Below are 9,923 nucleotides of genomic sequence, written 5' to 3' on the forward strand. Positions count from 1 at the left end.
AGGTGAGTGTCTGTGTGTAGGTGTGTGTGTCCACTGTGTATGTGGTGAGTGTCTCTGTGTGTGTAGGTGTGTGTCACTGTGTGTGTGGTGAGTGTCTGCGTGTGTAGGTGTGTGTCACTGTGTGTGTGGTGAGTGTCTGTGTGTGTGTAGGTGTGTGTCACTGTGTGTGTGGTGAGTGTGTGTGTGTAGGTGTGTGTCACTGTGTGTGTGGTGAGTGTCTGTGTGTGTAGGTGTGTGTCACTGTGTGTGGTGAGTGTCTGTGTGTGTAGCTGAGTGTCACTGTGTGTGTAGCTGAGTGTCACTGTGTGTGTAGCTGAGTGTCACTGTGTGTGTAGCTGAGTGTCACTGTGTGTGTAGCTGAGTGTCACTGTGTGTGTAGGTGAGTGTCACTGTGTGTGTGTAGCTGTGTGTGTGTAGCTGAATATCACTGTGTGTGTGTAGCTGAGTGTCACTGTGTGTAGCTGAGTGTCACTGTGTGTAGCTGAGTGTCACTGTGTGTAGCTGAGTGTCACTGTGTGTAGCTGAGTGTCACTGTGTGTGTGTAGCTGAGTGTCACTGTGTGTAGCTGAGTGTCACTGTGTGTAGCTGTGTGTGTGTAGCTGAGTGTCACTGTGTGTAGCTGAGTGTCACTGTGTGTAGCTGTGTGTGTGTAGGTGAGTGTCACTGTGTGTGTAGCTGAGTGTCACTGTGTATAGCTGAGTGTCACTGTGTGTAGCCGAGTGTCACTGTGTGTAGCTGTGTGTGTGTAGCTGAGTGTCACTGTGTGTAGCTGAGTGTCACTGTGTGTAGCTGAGTGTCACTGTGTGTAGCTGTGTGTGTGTAGCTGAGTGTCACTGTGTATAGCTGAGTGTCACTGTGTGTAGCCGAGTGTCACTGTGTGTAGGTGTGTGTGTGTAGCTGAGTGTCACTGTGTGTAGCTGTGTGTGTGTAGCTGAGTGTCACTGTGTGTAGGTGTGTGTGTGTAGCTGAGTGTCACTGTGTGTAGCTGAGTGTCACTGTGTGTAGCTGAGTGTCACTGTGTGTAGCTGTGTGTGTGTAGCTGAGTGTCACTGTGTATAGCTGAGTGTCACTGTGTGTAGCCGAGTGTCACTGTGTGTAGGTGTGTGTGTGTAGCTGAGTGTCACTGTGTGTAGCTGTGTGTGTGTAGCTGAGTGTCACTGTGTGTAGGCGTGTGTGTGTAGCTGAGTGTCACTGTGTGTAGCTGAGTGTCACTGTGTGTGTAGCTGCTGCTGCGTGTGACGAGGTGGTCTGGCTCGACTCGTCACAGCGGCACTGTGACACTCCGCGAGATGGCGCGCGCCAGCACCCTCGGCCACGCGGCAGACGGCGCCATGTGGCGCGCGCGTCCACCGCTGGGCACCGCCGCACCGCCCCCTCCTCCGCATTGCTGCTGCTCTCACGGCGGCCTTCTTCGACTCGCGAGTGGGGTAAGAGAGAGAAGCCGGGCTCGTCGAGAAGCCGGGCTCGTCGCGCGGCGTTGTGACGGGGGGGGGGGGGGGGGCTGCGGTGGCGATGTCGGGTCAATGAGTGGCAACGCGTCGCTGTGAAGATCGTCGAGGGAGAAGTCTGCACGCTGCTGCTGCTGCTGCGTTCGCTCGCGCGGGTCACGGTGCCGCCGGGCGGCTCTCCGTCCACGCGCCCGTCCGTGCGTCCGTCTGCCTGCCCGATGGCCGCAGGGCGCTGTCCGCGGACACGATCTGCGGCAAGATTCCGGGACTGACGCCACAGCAGCGGGCGCTGTGCCGGAGCCACCCGGACGCGATGGTCGCGGTCGGCGAGGGCGCGCGCCTGGGAATCGGCGAGTGCCGGCACCAGTTCCGATTCAGCCGCTGGAATTGCTCGGCGCTGGGGGAGGAGACGGTGTTCGGCCAGGAGCTCCCAGGCGGTGAGCGCCCCGACTCGGCGTCAGTTCGGCAGAGGGGCGGACCCGCGGTGTGCGGTCACCCTGTGCGTCTCTCTCTGAATTCTAGAACTCGCAACGCGCCACGTTTCTTATTTATTTAAAAGTTTTTTCATTTCTCAATCATGGGCAGTCCTCTGCCTAGAACAGGAAAAAGAACAGGAGAAATCATGACCACAACCCGAGCCGGTGATCCTGTTGTAACAACCAGTGCCTGCACCACTCTCCCTGACAGCAGGTGCACCGAGTATGAAACACGAGAGACACATCCTGCACACAACCTTTGAGCGAACAAGTTTACCGTCGCCAGGGAAGAAACATGAATCCGCCTACCCTCGCAGCGGAGGCCGTCCTCAAACTCTGTGCCACACGGGGGTGGAGGCCACCGCCATTTCTCATTTGCAGCGTCACTGCCCACCATCTCTGTCTCCACCTACACCACCCTTTCCAACGGCCCGACATGCAGGTGCCCTTAATCACTCTCCCGCGCGCCGCCCACAGGGCCGCCTCCTTCACGGCGCTTACGACGGCCCACGCCTGAGCCCAGACCTCCCCCCGCCCTCTGTCTGAACATCCCCCAAATTGTATTGGGCAATGTGGCCTTTACCGGACAAAATGAGGCAGCAGAGGCTGACATAACTCCCACACCTCCCGAGCAAATGGGCACTGAGGGTGCGGGCCAATCTTCGGGAACACATGAACCGTCTTTATTCCGGCCTGTCCCAGGCCGCCAGCCAGGATAAATCCCATTGCCTTTTTGTCAGGGCTGGCGATGTTACGTTTTTCTAAAGTAGTCGGTGCACGGCACCCCGTGCACCTGGCACCTCTGTACCAGCCTCCTGCTTAGACGTCTCCGCCAGGACGTCCCTGGGAATCCACGACGCGCGTGTCTGGGCCGGCTCACGCTTCACGACGTGTTCGCTTGCCGCGGTGCACGACCACCCCTGAGGCCAAGCCACGGGGGTGCCAAGCCACCGCAGGAGCCACGCCTGCCTGTGCCGTATGTAACGAGGCTTCCACCTGGAGTCCATTGGAGAAATACAGGCGCAGCGTGTCGCAGACCAGGATCGTGGCGAGGGTGCACGTGATATTTGGGGCGCCCCTCCCACCGTTCTCGACGCTTTTATTATTACACATCGTTTCCCGTTCCACTCGGCCCATCGCGCCCCCCCCCCCCCCCCCCAGATGAACCTGAAGAACATTCGCTGCAGTCTTTTCGCCATTTGCGCGCCCGGCGAGATCACGTAGGCCCGGTAGATAAGTGCCGGGAGGATTTCCACCCTCGGGACTAACATTCTACCTTCCATTGGAAGGCGCCTGTCCGCCCGGCCGGCCGGCCCGCCCCTCACCGCCCTCTCCCTTCCCATCCAATGCTTCGTCGCCGAGTCCTGCCAACAGAAGCTGACCCCTAGGATCTTGATCCCCTCTCCCAGCACCGTTATACCGGTGGACGGCCCTCGAATAGCCTGGGGTCACTGAAGATCAGCATCTCACTCTTCCTCACATTTACGTTAAATCCCGAGGCCAAAAATAATCTATCCGCGAGTCCTAGGGCCTCGTATACCGAGGAGACATCTCCACTGAAAATGACGACATCGTCCATACACATGGCTATTTTTTCTGGCTCCCTACACCCCTTTAATCCGCTGATTTCCCCTGACCGCCTGGGCAAAGGGCTCCATTCACAACATGAATGACACCGGTGACATAGGGAGACACCCCTGTCGCACACCTGACCCAGTTGGTATCTCCTCAGAGAGGACTCCATGTATCAGCAGGCTGCCCGTGAGCTTATGATACAGCAGTTGCCTTATCCAGCCGATCAATTGTTTCCCTACATCACCGCGACCCCGCGTCTCCCCCCCCCACCTCCCACGCGTCCCTGCTCCACCACCCTGCTGCTCACACCGCCCCCCCCCCCCCCCGTGCGTGGGCTCCCCGACACAAGCAGGTAGCCGAGAAGCGGCCTTCGCGCACGCCGTGATGGCGGCGGCCGTGGCGTATGCCATCACGGCGGCGTGCGGCCGGGGCGACCGGAGCTGGTGCGGCTGCGACGGCGCCAAGCAGGGCGGCTTCTACGATGCACAGGGCGGCTGCTCGGCCGACCTCAGCCACAGCCTCGAGTTCTCGCGCCTCTTCGTGGACGCGCGCGAGGTCCAGCGGAGCGCACGCACGCTCATGAACCTGCACAACAACGCCGCCGGGCGCAAGGTGTCAGCGATTTCCCCACACCAAGCACTCCTCCATATCCAATCCAACGCAGGCGCTGAAAACAAAATCACCCCTCCCCACTCTCTCCCTCCCCCCCTTCCCACCCCCCATTATCCTACCTCTTCTCCTCGTCATTTTTCCGGCACAATGCTTATTTTTAGCTAAGGAAAGCTGTCTCGAGTGTGGACCAATTAACTTCAAGGACAGTGCATATCATTATCATCATCAGAGTTGTTTCTTTTTGTTTGCATTTTGACTGCTTGTGTTGTGGTTCTTGTGGTTCTTGCAAACATGTCAGTTTTTGTACCAGTTGAAAGGGTAAAAACCTATCACTATATTTTGCCACTGGTAAAGGAGGTGTCTCATAGTGTAAATGGGGTTGTTGCTGGGCTCTGGTCCAATCACACGGCCGGGGTATTGGGGGGGCGGAGCCTGGTCTGCGGGGCGTGTGGGAGGGGCCACCGTTCACCTCGGCTCCAATGGGAGGCGAGGTGAATGGGGGCGGAGCCAGCGGGGCAGTATGGGAAGGCCGGATCTGACGATCCGGAAGGAGAGGAGTCAGGATCACATGAGGGGGAATGTATATTAGTGGGAGCCCGGAAGAGATCGGGGCAGTCGGGGAAGTTGAGAGTCTGAACCACGCTGGGTGGTGAGAGATCCGCGCCATCGGCCACGTGGCCGAAGGTCCTCAGCACGCCGTCGGCCAGCGGGGTGCGGAGTGCGGGAGTAGAGGAGCTAACGGAGGAGCGTGCGTGGCACGCGAGAGGAGACGACGCTGGTCCGTGGAGGAGACCAGCGGGGTGCGGAGAAGAACCTAAATAGAAGACAAGCGGAGACCAGCAGTGGCTGACGGAGTCTTTTATTACATGTTTGTGTGTTGCCATAAAGGCTCATATATTGGAAAACTCCAGCACAATTGCCGCTGGTGTAATAAAATTATTAAAGTCAAAGTCTGTCTCTGTCTCTCTGTGTCTCTCTGTGTCTCTCTCTGTCTCTCTCTGTCTCTCTCTGTCTTTTTGTCTCCCCCCCCCCCCCCCACTTGTCCCCACCTACCTCCCCGATGCTCTCCTGCCCTCTCGTCTCTCTCTCCCCACCACGCGCCGCCAGGTGCTGGAGGAGAAGATGAAGACGGTGTGCAAGTGCCACGGAGTGTTGGGCTCGTGCACCACCAGGACGTGCTGGGCCACGCTGCCCCAGTTCCGCGAGGTGGGCTCCGCGCTCAAGCGCAAGTACGACGAGGCGGTCCACGTGGAGCCGGTGCACGCCGGCCGCTACCGCCACCGCTACCCCGCCTTCCTCCAGGCGAGGCGCTCGCGCGGCCACCGCAAGCCGCTCCACACGGAGCTCGTGTTCACCGAGAGCTCGCCTAGCTACTGCGAGGAGGACCGGCTGACGGGCAGCGTGGGCACGCGCGGCCGCCCGTGCGAACCGCACGTCGCCGCACGCCGACGGCTGCGAGCTGCTGTGCTGCGGCCGCGGCTACGACACGCGCCAGTACACGCGCTCGTGGCATTGCAAGTGCGAGTTCCGCTGGTGCTGCTACGTGCGCTGCAGCACGTGCAGCGAGGGGGCGGAGGAGTACACGTGCAAGTGACGGCGGCGGCGGCTCGCTGGGAAGCTGGGGCCCCGACTCCTCCGCCGGCTCGATCGCTCGCCCCGTCGACTGTCGGCCATGGCCCCCACGGGCCTCGCCCCTGGCAACAACAATCATGGCCGGACAAAAGTGTCAGCGGATGTCGCTGCCTGATGGCGCGGCTGTCGTTCCGCACCTCGCAGTTGCCCTCAACTTCCCTCCCTCACCCCACCCCACTCACCACCCCACCACCGCCACCCTGCGTGATTGCCGACGGGGTGGGGGGGGGGGCGCCAGGCGGATCCCTGCAAGAGATCTGCAATCGGCTCCCGAGCCTGGGACAAAGTAGCCACCGAGATCTCAGCATGATGGGAGAGAGAGGAGGAGTCGGTGACTCGTCCACATTGCTCACCATGCCCTGCCCCTCCCCCCCACCACCACCTCTGCCCCTCCAACCACATGCTGCTTCTCCCACTCAGATTTGCTGACCACGAGGACCCACAAGTTCTGTATGTCGCCGGCACCGAGTGCAGCATCTCCCAGTGAATCCCAGCGTCCCCCCCCCCCCCCCCCCCCCGGCGAGCATTTCCCTCGTCGAACACGGGGAAATGCGTGGACTCGATGATCTCGTGTTTTACAGGGAAAGGTGCGCATGGAAGGGCGGCAGATGGTCCAAAAATGTGTGGTTAAATATTTTTTGCATGGTTAATAACATATTTCCAATGATTACTAAGTGTGTACCCCTCATCACGGTTGAAATTATGTCTGTGTTTGTAAATTTGGATGGCCTCGTATACAAACCTTTGATGGTAGCCAGAGGGTTTGCAGAGCACCTTAGTCTCGGAAAAAACAATATCATGAGAGCCCACCGCATTGTAGCAATGATCGGCAAAGGCGGAAGACTCAATTTTGCCGTGTTTCAAATCTTGCTTGTGCTCGCGGACACGATCAGAGACATGACGTTTCGTTTCCCCAATGTAACAATCACCACAGCTGCAACTCAGTTTATAGACTCCAGGGTATTGCAAGTCAGGGATGACATCCTTCACAGATGGGCTCTCATGATATTGCTTTTTCCGAGACTAAGGTGCTCTGCAAACCCTCTGGATACCATCAAAGGTTTGTACACGAAGCCATTCAGATATACAAACACAGACATAATTTCAACCGTGATGATGGGTACAAACTTAGTAATCATTGGAAAGATGTTATTAACCATGCAAAAAAAGATTTAACTACACATTTTTGGACCATCTTATCTGACAGGCACTATTTTACTTTACCGAGTGTTGACATCCCCAGCGTTTAACAGTACTCTCCTTTTTCGTATTTGATTGTCAGCCAACACTGGGTAAAACAACATGGGCATTTTCGTTCTCTTCTGTCATGTGCACCAACAGGGGCTTGCGCACAAACACGTCCACGTCGACGTCTACGTACACCTCTTTTAGCACCCCCCCCTCCCAATACGTTCATTCATTGGCTGAAAAGCTCCCCCCCTCCTCCCCCTTAACTTGTATGACCCCAAGAACACCATCCCCACCGTCAAACATGGAGGTGGAAACATTATGCTTTGGGGGTGTTTTTCTGCTAAGGGGACAGGACAACTTCACCGCATCAAAGGGACGATGGACGGGGCCATGTACCGTCAAATCTTGGATGAGAACCTCCTTCCCTCAGCCAGGGCATTGAAAATGGGTCGTGGATGGGTATTCCAGCATGACAATGACCCAAAACACACGGCTAATGCAACAAAGGAGTGGCTCAAGAAGAAGCACATTAAGGTCCTGAAATGGCCTAGCCAGTCTCCAGACCTTAATCCCATAGAAAATCTGTGGAGGGAGCTGAAGGTTCGAGTTGCCAAACGTCAGCCTCGAAACCTTAATGACTTGGAGAAGATCTGCAAAGAGGAGTGGGACAAAATCCCTCCTGAGATGTGTGCAAACCTGGTGGCCAACTACAAGAAACGTCTGACCTCTGTGATTGCCAACAAGGGTTTTGCCACCAAGTACTAACTCATGTTTTGCAGAGGGGGTCAAATACTTATTTCCCTCATTAAAATGCAAATCAATTTATTACATTTTTGACGCGTTTTTCTGGATTTTGTTGTTGTTATTCTGTCTCTCACTGTTCAAATAAACCTACCATTACAATTATTGACTGATCATTTCTTTGTCAGTGGGCAAACGTACAAATCAGCAGGGGATAAATACTTTTTTCCCTCACCGTATATATGATGGTAATTTTAGCTGATGGAACAGGAAATAATCGTGATTAAATGTATGTAAGTATACATTAATGTAGTATATAAAGTAGAAACAAGCGGAGTGCCACATGAGGCAGTTAATCTCTTGGATAAATCATACCAAAATAACGGGTACGTAACTTTCTTAGGGTGATATTGCATCTAAGCTGATACTTTTTTCTAGACGACTAAATGCGACATTAAACTAAGAACGTGTCAGGCTGTAGTCGCTGCAGCCTCATTTATTCACAACTTACACATTCAGTGCATTCTCTAATGAAAATACGAAATGCAGTAAATCCTACTACACAGTCAGTAGCTACTACTGGCTCAGTAGATACTACTGCACAGTCCGTCGATACAACTACAGAGTCAATAGATACTACTTCTTCTGTTGTATGTAGGGCGTGTAGCTATATATAACTACGTTGGGGTAAAGATATTTTTGAGGGGGGAGTCCACAATTTCCAGAAACCTTTGACATCAACTATTTACCGCACACTTGCTTTAACTTTTCACGTGAGGTCCAGGCACACCAGGAGGTCCCATAGGACCCTGAGACCCTGGCACACCCTGAACAAACACAGACACAGCTTTAATAAAAACGAGTATTGTATTTAAATGCCACACATTCATACATGTCAACCCATTCGGCTTACCCCTATTCTTGTACAGGGAAATTTTGATTTCCAGCTCCGTACGGCGTGCAGCCATTTCAATACGACAAACACGTTCAGCAGGAGACATCGCGCCCGTTGAGCACGCGCTAGCTCGGCCACCTACTTGCTGCCCTGCAACGCAGTTACCCTTCACGCAAGTTGCCCAACTCGTGCAATCATCTCTGCGTAGGCCACGAGGTTCGTGCCGCCAGCGGCCGGCAGCGAAGTGAAGGGTGAACTCGAACGGCACTGCCTGGTCTACCGCTCACCGCTCGCGGCAGCGCAGCTACCGTCGAGTGCACAGGCGGTGCAACTGCGCCGGTGCGCGGAGGGGTCGAAGCACCCGGGTGCGAACAGAGGGGGGCGGGTAGTTGCAAGCCCCGTGCCGGCAATGGTACGACGCTGACGGACGGTGAGCGGCGGCGGGTTCTGCGCCGCTACGTTGCTGGGGCAGTGCACCTCACGCGCTCGTGCGCAAGGCGCCGCACGGCGCAGTTGCCCAATCACACTTGGCTCGGTCGCGTGTCTCTTTGGAGAAGTTCCATCGTTACACGCCTCGTTCACCAAATGTGGTTTGACGTTTACACTACGAGACATCTCCTTTACCGGTGGCAAAATAGTGATAGGTTTTTACCCTTTTCAACTGGTACAACAACTGACACCTTTATACAAGGCATCATGTTTGCAATAACCACAACACAAGCAGTCAAAATGCAAACAAGAAACAACTCTGATGATGATAATGATATGCACTGTCCTTGAAGTTGATTGGTCCACACCCGAGACAGCTTTCCTTAGAGCCCGGTCACCATTGGTGTTGGACCAGATGACACCAAAAGGCGTACAACTCAAAGACAGCGCACTATCAGAGTATTGAGAGCTCGGGGTAAGCATTTACACTATGAGACATCTCCTTTACCAGTGGCAAATATAGTGCTAGGTTTTTACCCTTTCAACTGGTACTGTCTCGGATGTGGACCAATCAACTTCAAGGACAGTGCATATCATTATCATCATCAGAGTTGTTTCTTTTTGTTTGCATTTTGACTGCTTGTATTGTGGTTATTGCAAACATGATGGACTTATGGCACTTGTTTTATTAAACTCTTGAATAAGATTTGGTTATAACTGTTGATGTTATGTAGCTGTAGATGTGACACAAACTATTGCTTTCTGAAAGATCTTGTAAAAAACAAGGGCAAAATTCACTTGTTTTAAAGTTTAATGATAACAGACCACTTTGCATTACTTATAACTCCTGTTAAAAATGTTCATGAGGTAAAGATATTTAACTCATGGAAATGTAAGGTATTCTATACAGTTTGTTCAATGTTA

At 54.5% G+C, this 9,923-nt stretch overlaps 1 pseudogene; it reads left to right on the forward strand.

Moving 5' to 3' along the window:
- The first annotated feature begins 1,522 nt into the window (after positions 1–1,522).
- On the forward strand, positions 1,523–5,975 carry LOC133339973 (protein Wnt-7b-like; annotated as a pseudogene).
- The last annotated feature ends 3,948 nt before the right edge of the window (positions 5,976–9,923 follow it).

Source organism: Lethenteron reissneri, unplaced genomic scaffold (genome assembly GCF_015708825.2).
Source record: "Lethenteron reissneri isolate LAM-NWPU_2019-01 unplaced genomic scaffold, ASM1570882v1 scaffold_618, whole genome shotgun sequence".
In the NCBI taxonomy this organism is placed as follows: Eukaryota; Metazoa; Chordata; class Hyperoartia; order Petromyzontiformes; family Petromyzontidae; genus Lethenteron; species Lethenteron reissneri.